This window comes from Pseudopipra pipra, chromosome 2 (genome assembly GCF_036250125.1).
Source record: "Pseudopipra pipra isolate bDixPip1 chromosome 2, bDixPip1.hap1, whole genome shotgun sequence".
In the NCBI taxonomy this organism is placed as follows: domain Eukaryota; kingdom Metazoa; phylum Chordata; class Aves; order Passeriformes; family Pipridae; genus Pseudopipra; species Pseudopipra pipra.
This window is the reverse complement of record NC_087550.1, coordinates 32,593,519-32,616,056: the sequence shown is the minus strand read 5'-3', so window position 1 is coordinate 32,616,056 and position 22,538 is coordinate 32,593,519. Positions and strand designations below refer to the sequence as shown.

General features: G+C 35.8%; 1 protein-coding gene across 12 annotated transcripts in view; it reads left to right on the top strand.

Annotated features, from left to right (window-relative positions):
• Window positions 1-22,538, top strand: part of TENM4 (teneurin transmembrane protein 4) — a 1,582,078-nt gene that overhangs the window by 492,424 nt on the left and 1,067,116 nt on the right. For 11 of the 12 annotated variants that reach the window (XM_064644892.1, XM_064644901.1, XM_064644900.1 and 8 more), the window contains exon 4: window positions 13,112-13,166. The gene's annotated coding sequence lies outside the window, so the exon portion shown is untranslated. Of the gene's footprint in view, window positions 1-13,111; window positions 13,180-22,538 lie in introns of all 12 variants that reach the window. The other variant, XM_064644889.1, reaches the window with a different exon arrangement.

The following is a 22,538-nucleotide window of genomic DNA, read 5'->3' as shown; positions in this document are numbered from 1 at the left end:
GACTGTAGCTATCAAGGGCTTTCCTGTGTCAGTTCCTTAATTTCCCTTGCCTCATCAACATTTAGATTTGTTTCCATTATGTAGTGACTTTTTTCATCTATTGACAGTCTCCTAGCCTTGAACACAGCATCGTTAGTTGTGACTCAATACATGTTTCTAGGGGCTACTTCAGATCATTTGAGCTTGTACATGTCCTGTTCTGTATTACAGCTATCATATTTTTCCTGATACATTGTGAAAGCAAAAGGAAGATGAGTTAAACTATAGGGTACATCAGGCTCTAAAGAGCAAGGGATTCAATATCATTGCTCTTATGTAATTAATATTAAGAGCAATTCACTGTGAATAATATGAATATAAATATCTCCCTCCAAGTTCTGGCTTGGATGGTGTTTTATTAGATGTTACACTAATATAAATGAACAGGATATATTTTTTTTATTGTTTAGTCATTAAATGAACAAGATTTATTTCTGCCCCCAAGACTGGGTGGTTTTGGAAGTCAATGCCACATGTAAATGTACATAATAAACAGGTATACTCGCGTCATTTCATTTTTTGTTTCACATGGGGTTTTAATGACTGTTCAAGTTTCTATATGATAAGTAATATTTCATGCCACAGGAGATAGCTCAGAAAAAAAAAAAAGAAGAAAAACAAGAAGAAAACCCACAGGACCCTAAGATGGACATTTGAATTGGCAGTTCTTTGTTGAAAGTCATTAAGGGCTGAGCTGTATTTAATACTTTAATAGAAATGTGTCAGAGATATGACAATGGACTGTTACTGTTTGCAAATGGGATTTTGCACTTTCTTCTCACTTTCAAGGAACCATCCACCTTGTACAGAAAATGTTCTCAGCAAATAAAAGCTAAGCCATCAGTTGCTCAGGGATGATGTTGATGTTAATTAAATTGGTCCTTGTATTGTCCTCTGCAAAATTCCCCTTTCATACTCCTCTAAAAAAGTGTCAGATTCATTCTTTGATATTTTACTGAGGTAAATCCAGACCAACCTCAATGATCTCCAAGTGTCAGTGCCTCTACTCAGTGAAAGTCCAGGATAAACTCAATGAAGTCATCGGCATTGTTTCAAGTTCCTACTGCTGTAAATTAAAGTAAACTTAATATGAAAATTTGCATTAGTAGTAGAAGTAATATGAAAAAAGCCCCTTCAGCCATGATCCACATAATCCAAATAAGTACCTTTTTTTTACACTACTTCATTCACTTTAAACATACCAAAGAGGTCAAAGCAAAGTTTAAGTACAGAAGAGAGAAAAAAAAAACCCTGCAGATTTCATTTTTGCAAAAAGAATGCAAATATCTAAAAGGAAACGTGGGAAGGATATTGCAGTTAAAACCTGTGTTGATAAAAGAACAGAAACTGAAATGGCTATTGTTGCAGGTCACATTTTACATCTCCTTCCACCATATTCTAGTATTTTTTGTGGCGGAGGACCTAGTGAATGCAAGGAATTGTGCAATAGACTTTTGATGGAATATTACTTAAAATACAGTAGAGAAGGTCTCAAGGAAAAAAAAAAGATCTAACTAGGAAAAGTCCTGTAATGAGGACAAATATCTGCTTTAATCTATCCTTAGCTTTTCTGATGTTCCAAATACAATTTTATACAAATATCTTGAAGCTACTATAAAAGAGATATGTCCTCCTGTTATAATTTTGCTTGGGTAAAAACATTCATGATGGTATGCAGTCTACTGAGAACCAAAGCTGGAGGATGAGGGACAGTGATATAAAAGTAATATCCTTTGAGGGGAATAATGTAATCCATAAACGGCACACTTTATAGTGAATCAATTCAGTGAGATTTTTGTCAATTTAATAACAGTGTGGCCAGCAAGCAGTGGTTGATGAAAACCAAACTGAATAGAGTTCCTCTACCTTATTTCTTTAATAGTGTCCTTTTATATACTATCGCTGCTAGTATTTCCCTTTTTGAGAGACAATTTTGAGGCCTTATGATGAAAGATTAAACCTTTTTTGTGAAAAGGTAAAAATCTATTTGATCTCTGGCACAATTCACCATTTCCAGCAATATAATCTGTAAACCTGATCAAGATGTCATTCCACATGCACTGGCTTTTTGTGGCAAGGTTTTGGTAGTGGAGGGATACAGGGGTGGCTTCTGTGAGAAGCAGCTAGAAGTCTCCCCTGTATCCAAGAGATCAATGCCAACCAGTTCCAAGAAGGACCCAGCTGAAGTACTGCAAGGGACACACACTGGAGCTGGAAGAACTGCAACCTGTTAGAAGGACTCATATTGGAGAAGTTCATGGAGGAACGCCTCCTATGGGAGGGACCCCATGCTGGAGTAAGGAAAGAGCGGGAGATGTCCTCCCCCTGAAGAGGAAGAAGTAGCAGAGAGTGTAGTGAATTGATTGCAGCCCCTATTCCCATTCCCACTGTGAAAGGATGGGGGAAGAAGTCAAGCCCAGAAAGAAGAGAAGGGTGAGGAATTTTTTTCAGTTAACATGTCATAAGCATCTCTTGGAGATAATCAAAGACAAAGCAAAAATTAGATAAGGTCATATAATCACTGATTATGTCCACTTCTATCAATTCTTTCCCATTTACAAGTGAAACAGAATTCTATGGCTAATTACTGCTTATGCATTGTGTGGATTTGATCATATACATAGCCACACTTCCAGGAGGATTTGTATCTTTGCAAATGCAAACTTGAGCCAGAAATTGCTGTAAAATAATGCACTGAACATGTGTGGGACTATGTGTGGAAAGGAGAAATATTGCTCTGGGGTGTGTATGCAAGTAGATGTTTGTACTTCTATTAAAAAAAAAAAAAAATTGCAGAATTCCTGGAGGGAACTTTTTGTGCAAGCTTTTAAAATTGAAAGAAAATTAAAGGAATTTTATTTGCTTAGAATCATTCAATTATTTCGGCTGCAAATGAACTTAGAGTTGTTAGAGTTCAGAGTACCACAAATAGCAAGGCTAAACTCAAAATTGTCTCAGATTGCTCAGACTTTTTTCAGCCGTGTTCTGAATATCTTCAAATCTGGAAATTTCATAATTCGTCTTGTCCCCTTTTTCAAATGTTTGACTGATCTCATGATGAAGAGATTTTTTTCCTTATATTTATCTTGAATTCCCTGTGTTCCAGCTTGTGTCTTATCCTATCACTCTGCACATCCAAAAGAGTTCTTATAAGTATCCATTTTATGAAGATGACAATAAAATCTCTTTTTAAATTCACAGAATCACAGAATAATTTAGTTTGGAAGGGACTTCCAGAAGGCCTATAGTCTAACCACCTGCTCAAAGCAGGTCTAATTAGGAAAAAAAAAAAAAATATCCTTATATTTATCAGAATTCTATTGTTTACTGTTGAACTTCATGGGTTTTCAGTTAGCCCCTCTCATCAACCTTTTGAGATCTGTCTGAGAGTGTTCAGTTAACTGATTTACATGCTAATAAGCTTCACCTTTATTAAGAATCATGTACTTCCATCTTCATTTAAGGTAGATGCTATAAGTATCTGAATCTAAACAATGTGAGTCTCTCTTCTAAAACTGAAAAGCAAATCTTGACTCATGGAGCTGCATGGATCATCCAAACAAAAATTTCTCCTTAGATCCTTAGTCTGATCCTTTTAAATGTACAAAATGAGAAGGAACAAATTGGTTTACATTCTATTGTTGGCCTTTAATTTCATTATTCTCTATCTATGGCTAATGTAATTTCAAAAGACTAACAATGAAAATAAACAAATAAAAGTATGATGGGTATCTAATTTAATTACATGAGCATCCTGATATAATGATACTAAAGATGTAATAAATATAAATGCAAATATTTAACATACACATATGTGTTTGAGATTTTTGCCCATCCACGTGTGTGTACAAAATTGCACAAAGTATCCAGAGGTAAAAATGAGGCCCTTGATATCAGTAAAGGCATTTTTATAAGGGTAATGATGTAGTTATCACCATGTAGTGCAATTGATAACAGTATTCAAAATTAATGGACTTTGTAGTGCAGTGGATTAATGCACTCAGTACACATCGCATAAATCTTCCTGTCTGGAGTTTCATCTGGAGTACAGAACTAGACCACATGTGAATGACAGAGGAAGGCTTTTCGGTGTCCGGGCTGTACTGAAAATCATGCAGTGTTTTATAGCCTGACATTATTCATAAATAAAATTTAGTAGCAGGACAAGTTTGTCTAGAATTTAGCAGCGTATCTTAAGAAAATACAAATATATGGCTAAGAGGGTTTTAACATTTTTCTGTTAGTCTCAGCAAATAAGTCCTTTCATATGCTTTATGAAATGTGATCCTAAATGTTTAGTAGACTGTAGTTTCAAAAAGAATGTGTTTTAAAATGTTGATTATAGTATTACTTTCTGTGCTGCTGTCAGTCATCCCTCAACCTTCAAAAAAATGATTGAAGATTGGGAATGTATGAACTAAATTCTGCTCTCAGAAAACCATGTAAATGCTCAGAACAAATACTTAAATAATTATGCCAGTTTAGATTTATATAGTTATAAGAAAAATCAGAATTCAACATTATTTTTCAATTACTGCTATGTAAAATGATGAAAATCTCAGAGACAAATAATTCATATAAGTATATATTTTTCCCCTAACATTATTTTATGGTATCAATTTATTTTGATAAATTTAAATATGCCCAAAAATCAGTGATTATTCTGAGCTTTTTTTGTTGTTATAATTTTGTTTTAAGTGAAACTTTTGCCCTAAACCCTATGAAATGCACATCTATTTTTGGTAGTCTCATTACTCAACATATTTAGGTACTTGTATGGAGAGGTGACAGTCTTCTTCATTACTGTCAAAATGAGTATCCATTATAATGAGCTATTTTAGCTTCCCATCCCTGCCCTGGAAATGATCTTCTCCTCAGTACCCTGGAGCAAAGCCAGCTATACTTGCTTTCTCTGCCAGCTAGGATTTTCCTCATAGAAGGAGAATTCACAGGAGTTTTACTAACTCAGCATTAAGATATCGGATCAGTGCAAAGCAGCTATATCAGGAGCCAAAGGTTTAGATCAATACAGTTTGTTTCCTGTCATATTACACTAGATTCAATCTTACTTGCAAATTGTCTTCTCAACAGTTTTTTGCCTTTTTTTCTTTTTAAGTGGGTAAACATGATTATTTTTTCCATTTTAATAGTGACTGTAGGTTTTAGGATGTTGTTTCAAAATGAGTTTCTACTTAAAATAGCTTTTTTACATGTTGGAAGAAATTAATCACTGTAGTTGAGTTTCCAGGTACTGTTCTACCAAAATTTCCATGGGAAATTTTTAAGAAAATTGTGCTGACCGCTGCCTCCTACAGGGACAGTTTTTCTACTAGGATGATATGCTTCATTCTCCACTCACGTGTTCTTTGTTATATAGTCAAAGTCAAAGAATCAGAATAATTACAGTTGGAAAGACTCTCTGAGATCACCTAGTCCAACTTTCTGCATATCTTCTATAGGACCAGCTTCAAAATTAGAGAAGGTTTCTCAGGGATGCACGAAGACCCTCACCAAAGGTGGAGACTCTATAGCCTCTCTGAGCAATCTGTTCCAGTGCTTAATTACAATCATCACAAAAGCTATTATACTAATATCCAAACTGAATTTCCCTTTTTGCCTCTTGTATTCTTAATGTGGACCTCAGGGGTGAGCCTGTCTATGTCCTCTGTCATTATTTTCTTCGCAGTTGAAGACAGCTTTTCTTTTCCCCAGCTAAACACTTTCAGCTCTCCCAGTCGCTCCTTGTATGCCATGTGCTCCAACCATTAACCTTCTTGGTGGCTTCTGTTGGGCTTTCCTCAGTTTTTCATTCTCATACTGGGGAATGCTAAACTATATATAGCACCCTGGATTTGGTCTTGTGATAGCTGAGCTGGGGAGAATCACCACTTTCCTCAGCTGAAGAAAGTTTTTATTCCTCCAGTACTCCCACGTCCTTCTTGGCAGGGCTCTTCTCAGTTCATTTGCCCTGAACCAAGTGCAGGACGTTACAGTTGGTCTTGTTGAACCTGATGAGATCAGTGCTTTGAGGCAGTATCCCATGGGATTATGCCTAACAGTTATCTGAGAAATCATAGTTTGATCTCCTGAAGTCCTGAATGTCTTTATTTTGCTACTCACTTCTAATTCTCTTAGGATTTTAAGTCCTGTGATCTCAAGGTCAGTGCACCCAACTATCACAACCCTGAATAGTATAGCATTTGTTATATTGCATCCCTAAATTGGTATTATGTTCATGGGTAGCAGATCCAGATCCCATTTATTTCCCCATAGCAGTGCAGTTGTGTACAATAAAAGCTACTCCATTCAACCACCAGCAGTTGTGTCAAAACAAAATGGAAATTTCTGAATTGTTGTGTGACCCTTCTAGGAAATATGGTTAATGTCTTCCATGAGGACCAAGACCAGTGATCAGAAGATTTCAAGGAGGCTTCACTCATTGTCTCTTTTTTATCAGACTGATTAGCAGATGCATGACACAACTTCTCTTTCTCCTGTGAACTCACATCTAATCCTGACTCACAAGGCCTGTTCCTTTGCAGAATTCCATATGTATTATCTATGCACATGCTGTCCATCCATGTGTTACACACTGTCGTCATTTGAGTCCAGATGGAAATTAAGCACCATGCAGCCATTGCTCAAACCCCTCACTCTCCCCCCTGCCCAGTGGAATAGGGAGGAGAATCAAAGTAAAACTTGTATGTTAAGACAGTTTAATAATTGAAAATAAAGTAAAATACAATAATAATGGTAAATAATGATAATAAAAAGAAAAAACGAGTGTTGCACAATGCAATTGCTCACCATCCACTGACTCATGCCAGACCCCCCTTCCAAATCCTCCCAGCTTATATACAGGGCATGACATTCTATGGCGTGGAATATCCCTTTGGTCAGCTCGGATCACCCGTCCCAGCTACGCTCCCTCCAATTAGCAGGGCATGAGACAAGGAAAGAAAAGAAAAATAGAAAAGTCTTTGACTTAGGATAAACATGACTTAGCAAAACCCAAAATATCAGTGTATTTTCAACACCATTCTGATTCCAAATCCAAAACACAGCACTGTAACAGCTACTGAGAAGAAATTAACTCTACCCCAGCTAAAACCAGGACACACACATGCATCCATCCTTATATCCATCCATAGCCAGACTCCATCACCACACTCTGGTTTTACAAGCTGTCCTGACGGTAACTCCATAGTTCTGCAGTTGTGCACAACCCTTCAGAAAAACCTTCTTTCTGATTTCTCCTGCGTGTGTTGACAGGCCCTTGAGAGGGGTTTATATCTTCTTACAGACCATCTTATTTGTCCGAATTACCAGATTATTGGCATGTAATGTTCTGGTGGTAAACAAGTATTATATTTTAACTTATTATCCACTTTTTTATGTTCCTTTAAATATTCTACTCTTCATAATACAGTCTTCAAAATTTGGAGTTAAAGGCATTTAGTTACATAGATCACTTTTGTTCTCCAAACTTAGCTATTAAACTTTTTTTTTTCCAGTCGTATGGTACCTTTCTGTCTTGAAATGTTTGTTCCAATCCTGGTGCCTGGATTACACTGCCATAAGAAGGAGACATATGGTGTCACAATCTGGGAAATGGATAAAGACCACCAGATCATGTCACACATCTTGCGTACCAGCTCCTAGTCACTGGTAACATAAAAGTAAAAAGATCTTCTAATCGATATTTCAAGCCATACAGTTTGTGCTTGGTACTGCTTTACATCCAAGTTCATTTTAGCTGATAAAAGTAAAATCTGTGTGAAAGAAACTGAAATTATTCAAATGCCTTATATTTGCATTCTGTGGTTGGTACCTTTCCTAATGTTACTTTATCTGTGATATATAGATCTATCACAACTTGTGCTACTGTGCTATAAATTTAAAGACTTAAAAAAAATGATGAATGTAGACATTAGCAGTCTCGTGGGCTTGGCCATCAATATTTCATGTTAGGTAAACAGCAGCTTTTCCTAATTTATTGGTTCTCATTATGTCTGGCATGAAGAAGCTGAATTCCCCTCTGCAAGGGAAATTTCCCATCTGCCTGGAAAATGACCTTTTCTGCTTTGCAAATCAGTAGGGACACAAATCAAAAGGGACACAGTTGGTTAATATTGTAGAAAAATGACTTAATTTGTCACTAACTAAATTGTCATGAATTTTGACCCATTTTGAGATTAGTTAACATTTGCTTCTTTTCTCATGTTTCATGTATAATTCATTTGGATTCTCACTATACTTGTGCTATGCTTCCAGAGTGGGGATGTTTTGTATAGTCACTCTTAAGATCAATAGTAACACAACATTTGTCAAAGTGTAATAATGAACAATGACACCTTATTATATGTCACTCAAAGAGCTGAATGAAAAGTGATGCCACATCTAGACAATTTTATAACCAAATCATGGAAGGTGAAAGATGAAAAACAGGTTTTTATTGCTTTGATTGTATTCCAGTTTGATTTGTTCTCTGAGAGCTCCCACAAAAGTCAATGCTAATATTCCTGGTCTTGATCCTGCTCTGCCGGAGGTACTGAGAATTTCACCAGTGACTTCACTGGGTACAGAAATAAACTGCAAGTGAATAAAATTTCTCATTTGTAAAAGTTTGCAAGATATGATCCTCAAGGGCAGAGAGTCAATTTTGTTGTACTGCACAACCCTGAAGACGCTCTTCATGCTACTCTAAAAAAACACAGGAGTTGAACACTTCATGCTATACAACATTGTTGTACTGCAATCCCCCCAAATAAGAAGTCATTACTCACACCAGAAAAACAGACCGCATGAACAGTTCAGTTTGGCTACTGAAGAGGACCTTGCAAGCTATAATTTTTAATTCAAAAAAATATACTGAACATTTACACCCTATCTTTGAACAAAAGGCTTTTTCTGTGCCTCTTTCCTTTTTATCTTGTCTAACTATCTGCATATAAGGCTTTTTCTTTGCTGCTATGATCATGAAGTGTCTCTATCCACCAACCTTGAAGGCAAAGAAAAATAATTGCACCCATGTATTGATTATATCCTAAATATTCAAATTCCATGCCATAACACCTCTTTTTTCAAAGTTAAAATTTACTCACATTTCATCAAATCTAATCCTTCCATGGAAAAATAAGCAGACTCAAATGCCCATCATTAATATAAAACTTTCAACAACAAAGCAGGAAATATAAACTAGACTTTCTTAAAGTGAATGTAATCTCACCATGAAGTGAAAAAAAACAGAAGCAGCATCAGTGTTTAATAGGTTTACCTGTCACTTCACCTATAATCCATCTTTCCCTAAAACACAAGTCACTTCTAGGGGTGAGGGGTGAATCAAGGCTTCCCAAAAGTGTGAATTGTCTCTATCTAGGAATTTCACTAGAAAAGTTTTATGTGATCAAAGATGATAAAAAAACCCAGGAGTTAATCCAAGGATGACAATATAAAAACATAAGCATAAGCTTTGCCAGGTCGATATACAGCCACACTGTCAGTCATTGTCAAAATTATAGAGCAGAGCAGCATATCACAACTTTTCCTGTCAAAATGTTCCTTCTGACAAAGGTCAGTGCCTTCATGACATAAATCTGTTATCCTATTATTGTCATAAGTATCATGAGAAGAAAGGAGTCAAATGTTTGGAACAGATAGAGTCAATGCAACTTAATTCAGGAAAGGGCCATATTTCCCACTTCCCTTTGTCAGGCTGCCAGCCATCAGCATGAACGTTCCCTCTCACAATCTGTTTGTGTTCCAGTGAGTAATAGCTTTTTACTGGCCTGGAAAATGACTATCCCATTACTAGCAAAGTGCATTCATGGAATCAAGAACCTTTTGAATAGTTAAGCACATTGTGCCCTATAAATAGATCAGACAGCTTCAGATGAAACCCTTAAAACTGTGGCCAATCTGTTGGAAAATTAAAAATATAGTAAATCTAGGGCTGAAATCAGGCATATTTATGAGGTACTCAAATATACAGACACTTAAAATAGTTTGCTACTCATTGGAATTTATGAGGGTTTTTTTTCTCCACAATAACCAACATCTCCAATAAGTCATGTACATTTGTAATAGATGGAAAATAAAGAAAAAATATAATATCTGGCATAAATTATGTCAAATTGCTCACAGCAGTATTTAGTTTCACATCTATTTGAAAAGATACCAAATCATAAAAACTGGGAGCATGATTCTCTTCCCAGTAACACCAAGGTGAACTGGCAGTAAATGGAAGTGAACTTAATAAATGCACATGAATTTAAAGCTACAGTGAACAGGAACATTGAGACTACTGGATATGAATATAAATTGGTTAAAACACATAGAAACATGCATAAACATGTGAGGAAGTGGAAATTATAGATATCAAGTTTTCTAGATGGGACTGGCCTGCTTCATACAATCAACAAGAAAACTAGTCTAAGTATGCTCCCCCACATATATGATTCATAAATTGTATTCGTATGATCCGTGTGACTTAAAATTTTATTTTGACATAGTCATAATATAATAACCATGCTATCATAAACTTAAGGAAATTGGAGAGGACCGTGACCTGGAGTTTACAGACTAGTATAAATTGTAGAGTAAATTCTAGAGTAAAATTTGAAGGATTTGATTATTCATCCACTGAATACAGAACTGCAGCATTGGAGGATTAATTGGGCTATTTTTCATCTCTTACTGGTTAACTTTGTGCTTTACACTAAATTACTTTTTTTTCTATTGAAAATCAAACAAAAGCTTTGCAGATTTGATACATAAAACACCTGCTGATCCCTCCTTCTGAGTGAATAGACCTCCAGGATTTACAATTCTAATAACAGGAATTTGAAGAAGAAGGTAAAAAAAGTGTATTTTTTTTCCCTTCTTTGTTTGACAGCCTGTCTTTTTTTTTAGAATATGGAAATGGAAAAATACAGAAACTGGAAAACAAAACAAAATTGGAACCAGCTTAGAAGAAATAGACAAAACACGGTCAATCTCATCTTTACTCCCTAGAGAAATTAATTAGGGCTTCATTTCCACCCACATTTGTTTCAAATACCTCAGTTCTGGTTTGACCTCCTCCTGCATTTAACATAACTGGAGAAACTCTCCTGGTGAATGTTACACTGCTTTGCAGTTTTCAGAGAACTAATGCCCGTACTTTCCCTACAACTTCCTTCCTCAAGATATTTAATGGGTTCCAGCTGTAGCACTAGCATCCTCTTTACTCAAGTTCCCTGTAAATGCTTAATACACTTGGAAACAACCCTTATGGGAGCAGCAGGCATTACAAGTTTGAGTAGGAAGGCATAGGATGTTATAAAAGAGAAGAGGAGACTGAGAGGAGACCTCATTGTGGTCTTCAACATCCTTATGAGGGGAAGTAGAGGGGCAAGTACCGATTTCTTCACTCTTGTGGCCAGTGACCGGACTCAAGGAAAAGGTATGAAGCTGAGCTGGGGGAGGTTTAGGTTGAATACCAGGAAAAAGTTTTTCACCCAGAGGATGGTTGAGAACTGGAACAGGCTCCCCAGGGAAGTGCTTACAACACCAAGCCTCACAGAGTCCAGATGCATTTGGACAACACTGGTAGGCACATGTGGAGTAGGTGTGATTCTCTGTAGGTCCAGGAGTTGGACTTGATCATCCTGATGGGTCCCTTCCAACTCAGCATATTCTATGATTCTATAAAATCTTTCCACTGGGGTACTTCAACTCTGATAGGGTGGGGTATTTCTGAATTATGCAATAAAATTAAAGCAAAAGGAGGTGCAAAAGGGGAAGTAGGAACTTGGGACTTAAACAAAAGATTCATCTCCACAGGCAGCTTGAGGAGAAGATCAAGACTGACCTTGGTATTTGCTGTTAGTTACTAGGAAAATATATATTCTAAAAGGATCTTAAAATGGGTGCTGTCACTTAGGTGTTTATTCTGTAATAACTGGTGTTGAAGAACAGTTGTGTTGAAATACAGACTACACTCATGCTCTCAGTCTTTTAGAACACACCTGCATAAGGAAACTGAAGGTAAATCAGTGATAACTCAGCTTCTTACTTTTAGGCTTTTTCACCCCTCCCAGAACAATTAGTGATGCATATCTGAGTCATTGAAAACAAATGCCTGAGCCTGTCCTTATGCTACTTCATTTGGTCATTTCATCACAGAAACACAAAGGGAAAGGTATTTGAGCAAGAAGTTCTCTGATTAGAACTGAAAGAACTTTTCAGGGTTTAGGGCTTAAAGCACATTAATTTTTGCTTTTCTGTGAATTCAGACATGAAGCCTCTTTCCTAAATGCTTTCATGTCCACTTATGCTTTCACAGATATCTTGTAGCAATGAGTTTTAGAAGCTCAAGAAGAAACTTATGAAGAAATAAGTGTTTCTTAACGTGCTTTACATTTTATTTCCTTCACATCTATTTAATTTCCCCTTGCTCTTATATTATGACTAAAACTTGAGTAGTAATATCACTTTTGGAGTTATATGCCTTTATTTTTTACTGATTGTCTTAAAATTGCATGAAGAATAGCAAGATAATATAATTTTTCTAATATTTTTAACTTATATTAAAATCTGTAATTTTTAGTTTCATTAGTCTCAGATCTCAATTAAATATAAAAAGCAAATAAGGATAACCCTCAGGTATGATGAAAAAAAACTGTGGAACTAAAATAATATCTTCCAGAAATCTGGAGAGAACATTCAGCTATTGTTTTGAAACTAGTTGTCCTACTAGTAATATCATGAAAGATAAGAAAAGAAAGCATTTCAATCATTATTTGTTTCCTCTATAATTTTTGATGCAATATGTAGGTAAGTTTCATATGCTGATCAGACAAATTTAATATTAGCAGCAAATAATATAGTACATATTTATTTATTTAATGAAAGTTTAAATGTTCATCTACAGTTGGGGTTAACCAAACACTGGGGAGGAGGATGTGTATCCTGATTTGTTGCTGGCATAAGAAGTTCTCTGCAGACTGATTATCTTCATATATTGCACAATCATAGTTTTGAACACAGTATTTATTTGTGTATATATACATATATATTTTTTTTCCCTTAGGAAGTTGGCTATATTTTCAGAGGATTTTTCCAGACATCCTGCTGGCTATATTAAGGTAGGAATACAAGGTACGGACTATATATAATTTAAAATAATCTGTCATCTACATTGATGTACAACCAAGTATAAAATCAATTAATAATTCATGAGAGGTAGGTTGTGTCAGAAGAAAAAGTGTTGTCAAATGAAAGGAGTGGATAAAGCTATTAATTTTATGCTTTAATATGGTACAACCTGGAGAGCTGGTTTCACGGGTTTAAGTCACCATTACATGCACAAGCATCGGGGTGTCCGTACCCTGTGCACTCACCAAATAAAAGAGAGGGAAGGACAGGGTTTTGATATCCACTACACATTTGTATTTCAACAGCTGTTCTGTTCCTACTGTCATGACCAGATTCTTATCACAGAATATTCGGAGTTGCAAGGGACTCACAAGGATCATCAAGTTCGACTCTTAAGTGAATGGCCCATATGTGAATCAACCCTCCAACCTGGATGTTTTTAGCACCGTGTTCTAACCACCTGAGCTAATCTCAGAGTCAGTTTGTTGGTACTCAACACAGTCAGACCAGGCATGTGTGAAAGAGCTGCTCAGCTGGTGATTTCAATTCTAAGAAAAAGAGCAAAAAGTAGAAAGTAATAATTTTCTTTTCCTTTCTCTACTTAAAAATACGACCTCTCCCCTCTTATGTATTAGCCATTATATGGCCTTGGTTATAACTGGAGTGCCAGAATCCATTTGACTTGTGTATGGATTTTTCACAGCTTCTTTTGGAAATCATAATTTTAAACTTTTGCTAGTTTTTACATCTCAGGTATGGGGAAACCTTCGTAATGGTTTGGCAGCCTGGCCCCAAGATGTGGTGTATGCTGCCTTGGACAATGCATCTGTCTTTTCTGACAAACACCATTGTTATGTCAACAAATTTAAAAGATATATATATTCCCATGTGTGATATTTTCACTAGTGACTAGATTAAAAATGGCATTAGACACACATATCTAACCATGACAGAAGATAACATTTTCAACCTTTCTCACCAAAGTGCAAAAGTCCGAGTCAAAATCTGAATAACTGTTTGTAATTAGCAGTATATGGTTCTATCTCAAGGAGATTTACAGTTCATTCCCATGAATAAAATAGCTGGGCCCAGAAAGCTGTATATTTTTAGAAGTCAATAAAATATTTCACTGTGAAACAAGACAGACTTCCACTCTCTATCACAAAGTCCTGCATGAGTTTACTGAGAAGGGGACTACTATGATTTCTTCACTTGTTAATTACTCTTATTACTATTTTCAGTTATTTCATGTTTTACTGAAATTATTTTGAACTCTTGAACTAGATTGGAGCCAATGAATAATTTCATACAGGCAGAAAGATGATGTGCAACTACAGTCCTCTCCTGATGAAAGCTGGTACTGTCACCCTAACAGGTCAGAAAGATGAATTGAGCAGATTACCCCTTATAATACAAAAGAAATCAAACAAACTCAAGTCTGGTTTAAAAAATTAAATCAATCCATTAGAATACATATTTTAGCTTTTATCTTTCTGGTTTTGTTTCATGATGGTTTTTTGTTTGGTTTAGGTTTTTTGGGTTTTTTTGGTTAGTTGGTTGGTTGGTTTGGGTTGATTTAATGTAGCTCAGTTTATTATTATAATTATAACCTATGTTATAATAAAAAATGAGGTTTTCATATGACTCCTGCAGTTACAGATTTTACAAAAAAGTGCAGAGTGATGAGAGCAATACAAGTAAATATTTGTAGTAAAACTAAGAATATTTATTAGACAAATAAATATACTTATGATGGAATCAAGGATTTTATTTGTTATCTATGCCTTATCCCTATTTACCCAAGTCTTCACGATGCTATTGAAATCCTCCTTCCTCCCCCCCAGCCCGATGATATTGCAAATTTGATAAAGCAATATAATATAAAGGGAGGGAGTCTTCCTGTATTCCATATTTTCTCATATTAATTGTCATGCTTTTCTTTTTTTCTTTTGTGGTGTATTCCAGATATGTTTTGAATTAAGTTATCACTTATGACCTTGGATAAAATTGCTCAACTCTTTTTGTTGTTTGTTTATTTCTCCATCATCCACCCGATAGAAGAGCCATTGAGAAAAATGTGTAATATCCCTGACATTTAGAAACCTTAGTAGAAAAAGCATGTGCTGCAGCTCCCCACCCAGTGAACATATGTGGAGCAGTTTGTGTGTAGTATATAGTGTCAAAAATTAAATCCTTGTGTGTTACTACTGCATATTCAGGAGATTCAAGATACTATGGAACAGACTTCTGAGTATTGTATGGTGGGAGTGTGATTGTCACTATGACCTTTATGAAGTAAATCCCCAAAACATTATGGGATACTGTTTGGAGATTCTGAGGTTGGGGTCTATCTCGCATGTCCAGTATCTGCTGTCTCAGCCTACCCTGTTTACAGCAGGCTTGTGGCTGCTCTGACATATGCTGCTAACATCAAGTCTTTAAGGGGCTAATACTTGCAGAACTGAGCTCCGCTATGTTCTTCACACATCCTACACAAAATCCCCCTGGCTGAAAATGGACAGAAATAGCATTATCAGGAGACTTCTTTAGTACAAATGTGTCTAAATCAAACTACTTTTCACTTTCTGATCAAAAAGAATGAATTAGAATCATGCCTGAGGGTTTCGTATTACAAAAAATTCAAGTTGTGCAAAGAAGTTCAAAGAATCCCTTTGTGCACTGGTAACCATGACGCTACAAACAATTGTGCAATCTCAGCTGTCCTGTGATGCAAAGGGTCTCCAGCTTGACAGAAGAGTGGCTGATGCCCAGCACTGTGATATTGTCTTATCTTTATTAATCTCCTTAGGTTGATTTTGGCACAATCTGCCCTGCACCCTGAGATCTTCATGGCTGGGAAAGAGTTTTGTTTGCCTTGCAAAACTCACTCAAGGCATCCTTTCCAAACACAGGGCACCATACTTGGATAACATTGAGACACCAAGATGAAAGGAGACAGTTTCCTAGCAGGATCTATCCAACTGTTTATTAATGCAATCAAGCCAGGGCATAATGGTGGCACTCACTCAAAATAAGAAAGAGTCAGCTGCTGAGTCCTCTGGGCTGCTTCCTCTTTTCTCCCTGATCATGATTATTTTAGAAGTTTAGTTTAATAATATATCCCCGTTAAGCTGTTAGGTACCCTTCATTGCTGCCCAGCTGAAGAACAGGGGACTTAGTATTTTGTTACATATCTCTTTCAGATCATTTGCTTTATTCAAAAGCTTCTTTCCCTTTATACACTCATTCCCTGCAAATAGCCTGTCATCACCTGTTCTCCGCTTGTTTGCATGCTGATAGCACTTCTCCTCTCATGAATTCCATTAATTAATGAATAGTCAGCAGGGAATTGTTTCCTCAGGCTCATTAAAGAAATGGACACTAAATTGATATGAAAGCAGCTGCCTCCTTTCTGTCATTCCTTTCTGACAGCTACTGCTTCCCTCATCACTGTTAAATTATAACAGCACTTTGATTAGCAGTCCGGTTACTTGCTGCAGCTGCATTTAGAGATGGAAGTTTTAACTATAGAGTCATGTTTAATAGATATTCTCATCAAACTGTTAGCATTGTAAAAAAAAATAAAAATTCAGCACTTCAATACATCAAGCTAGTGTACATATATTAAATCCTGCTGGAATTTTTTGACCTTGTAGGCAGATTGAAAAGACATGTTTCTTGATTCTTTCTAGTAAGTCACTGATTATTAGCAGAGCTCATTTGGGAACCAGATGTAAAATTTGTGAAAAATCTCAGGCCAGAGATCATCCTAAAGAGAAACATATTTGATCACCATCCCAGTGCCAAAATGTGAGTGCTCATTTCTGTGTTGAAAAATTTAGAAATTATTTATTTTAAAGCATAGGGTGAGATCTGAATTTCACCAAAGATTTCAAATCGAAAAATATTCCCCATCGAAAGAGTAAACCTATGTCAGGCAGATAATCTATATCATGGCTGGCACAAATTATCATAGTTTGGAAGATGCTCTAATTCATAGAAGCAGGATGGTTCAGCCAAGCTTGCCTATATTCAGGGTTTAGCTTCTAACTCATCCCTTATTGAAAAAACATTATTCATAGAACAGTCTAAATGAGGACAAGTCCCTCTACTCTGAGGTGCTGACACATGCTGACCCTCTGCTACCATAGTCTTTAAACAAGACACTGTAGAATCCTCGAATCACTAAGGTTGAAAAAAGCCTTCATGATAATCGAGTCCAACCATTAACCCATCTCTGCCAAATCCACCACTAAACTGTGTCCCCAAAGTGCCACACCTACAGGTTTTTTGAACACTTCCAGGGACAGTGATTCTATCATTGCCCTGGGCAGGGTGATTGCAGTGCTTGAACCCTTTCTGTGATGAAATTTTCCCTAGCATCCAATATAAACCTTTCCTGGTGCAACTTTAGGCAGTTTCCTCTTGCCCTAAAAGATGATGTCTTGCAGGTTTGAGATAACATATCAAGAATTGTTGCTCACTGTCTTTTAGTGGTTGATATTCTCACTCAGATTAAATAAAATCCCTTATATCCTCTGAGGCTAAGTGGTAGATTAACCACAGGACAAGGGGAAAAGACTTTGGTGTGGTGCCAACTTGTGATGCTGAAATCCATGTGAAAGTTCTGCCCAAAGGATGGAAGAAGAGGTCATTTGCCATGGTATATACCAGCAAGCATCCAAAATCAGAACAAATGAGAGCAGCTCTTTAAACCCTATCTCTAGGAATAATATACTGAACACAATTCTGAAATGATCTAAAATGGAATGGAAAGGCTTCTGAACTATTTTTCTCCCTATTCATTAATTTGCATTTCAACATTGGATTTGGACTTTGGTTATCAAACATAATCACTTTTGATGACAAACCAAAACCTTTCTAATTCAAATGTGTTACTTATTTTTAAAAATAAAAGAAAGTCCTTATCTGACCTTGAGAACTGCTCGGCTTCACTTCGAGAGACTTTGTTAGATGTTTCAAAGTTTGTGCAGGGTGAATATAGAGTTTCTGATTAACCTACAGTACTTAAAATCCCCATTTTATTTCATATCAGGATGAACATTTAAAGGGAACCTCTCAGCTGTCTCTAATTTCTGTGTTTTGAAACATCATCTGTTTCTGTTCTGCTGCACCTTCAGTGTGGGCACAGCCTCTAGTGTCTGAGATCTGGTCTAGATTCAAACTGCTTTTCTGGTCTTGTTTCTACATTTAGAGTTTCAATATCTAAAAAATAGGATCCTAACTTGTTACAGAGACTGGTAAAGGTGAGTACAGAAAAGCACTAGGTGAGACAATTTCCTTGTTGATCAAGCAGGAAACATATGCTCTTGCTGTAAACATTTTAAATTGTCCTGCTGTGGAGAACCTCAGCTTTTCTACTCTAGACATAGCAGAAAAAATTGACCTTAGAACTGAGGCAACCAGATTTTGAAAAAGTAGTGACAACCCCTTTCTCCCCCTTCAATTCTTCATTTGAAATGTTCTCATGTTTTGTTGATGGTTGGTGTTCGTTAAATATTTCTACTTTAAGTAAATAACCAGAAATGATCCCTTTCTTCTTTCAAGTGCTTAATTTCTTTCTTTCTTTGATAGCCTGCAATTACACTGTACTATTCTCTGTTAATTGAATGATGTCTCCCTTTGAACTGACTTGTAGCAGCAGTGAAAATATCTAGGTAGTTTAGTATATTGCCTATATATATCAATATATATGTGGGGGATTCACATCTGTTATTAGGATTATTTAGAAATGTCACGTCTCTACCATAAAAAATAATTTTAAGAAATAATTCTCCGTAGCAGTTTGTAACTTGGCTTCAAGTATGGGCATCTCAGCTGCCTTAAATTAGATTAAATTATTTCAGGCCTAAGAGGGTGATTCATGGGCATGCTATAAAGTTTACGGTGCAATTTCAAAACTTCTAATGGCTTCAGTATGTTTTGGCTTGAATTCAAGCAGAGCAAGATTCTAAAATGAAAGAACTATTCTTGAAGTGTGAGTACCTCTTCTGATTGGTTCAATACCTAACCTTAATTTTAATATTTGACTAGAAATTTTAATAACAGTTGTATTCACTAAAGATGTTCTAGATTTCCGGTACCTTCAGACACTTCCTTTGGTGAACAGAAGTCTCTTGAAAGCCACTCTCTAATCCAAGAATCCAATAAGGTAGACAGCATTTATCAACCCATTATACATAAAAAGCCTACTTATCCTGTGGTAGAATTTCTTTTCTGTCTCAGGAGGGTTAAATATTAATTTATTCCATGTATGTGAAAAAATTTTACCTCTTATTAAACCTCTCATATGTTTTCCATGCCTACATCAATTTTTGTGTATACTGATCTCTAACCTTCAAGTCATTAAAAGATTCATGCCTTTAAGGTAATTTATTAATTATAACACACATTTATTGTTAATTAAAAGGTTCAGTTAGCTTAGTACTTGATATTGTTGCTAAATTAATTCATTAGAACCTTTAGTAAAAGCCAAGAAATGACCTTCCTATAGTTTTATACCTGATGTTGTTGTTCTACACCAACTACCGCATGATGTAGTAATAATTACAGAAGATTCAGGCTATCTAGCTGCTAGTAAGGGTCTCAAGACAGGAGAGGAGGGCAAATTATTAGAATTAAGATCTGTGTCCACACTCATAAAGACAAGGAGCTTGTATAAAAGGAAAAGGAGACTCCTGATAGCACAGGCTATATATGTAAGAAATTTTTATTTAGCCATACTGGCAAATGAATCAGTGTTTCAGGGCAGTCAGAAACACTGCCCTGTAAAAAAACCTGGTTTTTTTCCTAACACAAGAGTGAAGAATAAGAGGTAGACTGAATTAACCTGATCTGGGTTGTTTTTAGAAATGTACAGTATATAGGTCTATGTACTGGTACTATGTACTGTCTAAATGTACTGGGTTGTACATTTAGAAACAACACGTGCTGTGTTTGGGCCATACGCACATTTGTGGCCAGTATGACAATCACAAATTATTTTCTCTATAATTAATTCTCATATATCAGTTTGGTTTTATTTGCTTTTTTAGAAACACAGAAACACCCATCTTTTATATTAATTGCTGAACTTTTAACTAGTTGGTCAGAAATCGAAATCAGTGGAAAAAAAACTACCATGTGAGAAGATGAGTGTGAAGATCATGTAAACAGGTCATTGTTTGCACTAATTATATTATTTGGTCTAACACACTGCATAAATGAAAGTGGCACCAGTTCCTCATCTATTCATACAGATAATTTTAGATTTCTGAACAACTAAATACACTTATGCTTTTATGTAAAACTTGCTCACATCTTCAGGAAAAGAAATATATTCTCATTTGTGTAAACTCCACCTTTCTAGAAATTCATACAAATAAGTTAAAAGAAATTACAATAATCTAAGTCATTATGTAAAAAATGGTCAATAAGGAGGACATTCTTTCTAGTCATATGTTTCATTTAATTCAAGGACTCTGGAAACTAAATAATATTACTATAGATTTAATTTTTTCATTTTCGATATTCTATTTTGATGATCTTTTTCAAAATGTTACACCAATGTGAGCAAAACATGAGATCAACATTCCTTCAGAATTATGCTGGGGTACTGTGGTCGCATTAGGAAATGATATGCCACTCTGGTCACTTTTTAGGAATGTATATTAGCTAAGGATACATCAGTAAAATGTATAATCATCAAAGTCAATAGGAAGATGCTAACTTGTGGTAAAGCAAAATTGTAATTGACTACACACCGGGTTAACATAATTTATTTCAAAAAGGAATCTTTTCCTCGCTGCTTATCCTGCACAGTTCCAGTTAATTGGAAATAAATTGTGCTAATGTGGGATTGAAAGTCATATTTACCCAGATACTAAAAAAGGTTTTTACTGGTCCCTTAAAGCAGAAGTTCACATTGAACCACTGTCAAACCTGTCAAAACCATACTTTTCAGCTCTTCAGGAAAAAATTTGAAATTTTAATGATAATAATTAGAATTATTTTGATAAATGACACAATAGAAAGGACATGTTGTTTAGGAGAAAGAATAATCACAATTGTCTGGTGCAGAGTTTGTAAAAAATAATAAACAGATCTGCATCCCATGCTAAATATGAAAACAGCTGAACTGGAAAGGAAAATAAAGGCATCAGAAGGATAAGGAGCTTCCAAAGCCACAAATGTGAGTAAATATGAACAGAAGGAATTTAAGGTTATTTGGGGTTATCACGGCAACTCAAATAAAATGGATTTTAGTGTCGATCTGGTTTTGTGAGATGCTAGTGAAACACACAGATGCTTTAGAGATGATCAAATTTAACAGCTCTGAAACTTTGTGTATTTAAAAGCATAATATAAATTTTAATCGGCACTTCCATAAGGGAAGTTCTGTGGATGAAGCTGCAGAGCTCACAGAAATACAGCCACTGATGCCAGTGTTTGTGGTGCTGGGGCTAACAAGAAATGCCTCACAAGGACAAAAGAGAAAGGTGTTATAAACTCTGGGATCAGTACCATGCAAAAATGCTGACTTCCAGCCACTGACACCTTCCACAGTCCTCAGCCCTCCTGCTCCTTTTCTAGTGCACACTGTGACTAGGATTCTTTAGGAAGGTCTGAGCTGTATGGGATTTTGGAAGCATCTATATCATATATTTGCTGTATGTTTCCTGCAATCACAGGTGATAGGACTTGCTGATCAGATGATCATCCATCTTTTTCATCATAAGGAACTGTTGGCCACTAGAAGTGGTATCATAACTTTAAGAAAACGACTCCTAAAAACTACATAATGAATCAGCTGATAAATTACCATTATTAGGCTTCTTGTTAAAAAGACTTTTTTGAAACAAATGACATTGTACTCTAAGCTTTTACTCAGTAAAAACAGTACTTGGGGGTCTTAAACAGTGGCCAGAAAAATGTAAAAGAAAATTAAAGAGTTATTCCATTTATATGATTACATAGCACATAGGTTGCTGAGTTTGTGATGATTTTTCCTCTTTGTACTCAATCTAAGCAGCTTTTAAAACTGGGATATGACAAATGATCAGCCACTGACAAGATTTATGATATTTTTAAATTCTGAGGGGAAAAAAAGAGTAAAGATCATTGCATTTCAGACGAAGTGTTTTTAGCAAACACAGTTTCCCCTGGAGTTTTGTACTCCACATAATTATGTTCCACATACGGTAATTGAAACTTGTGAATACGTCAAACTGTGTGTTTTCACAAACCAGAAGTAATCAGCTCAAATTATTTAAATTCACTATTTGACATAATTGCTATAAATATGACAGAAAAAGACATTTCTGGGGTGTATTGCTTCATAACTTTATCAAATGACTACCTAG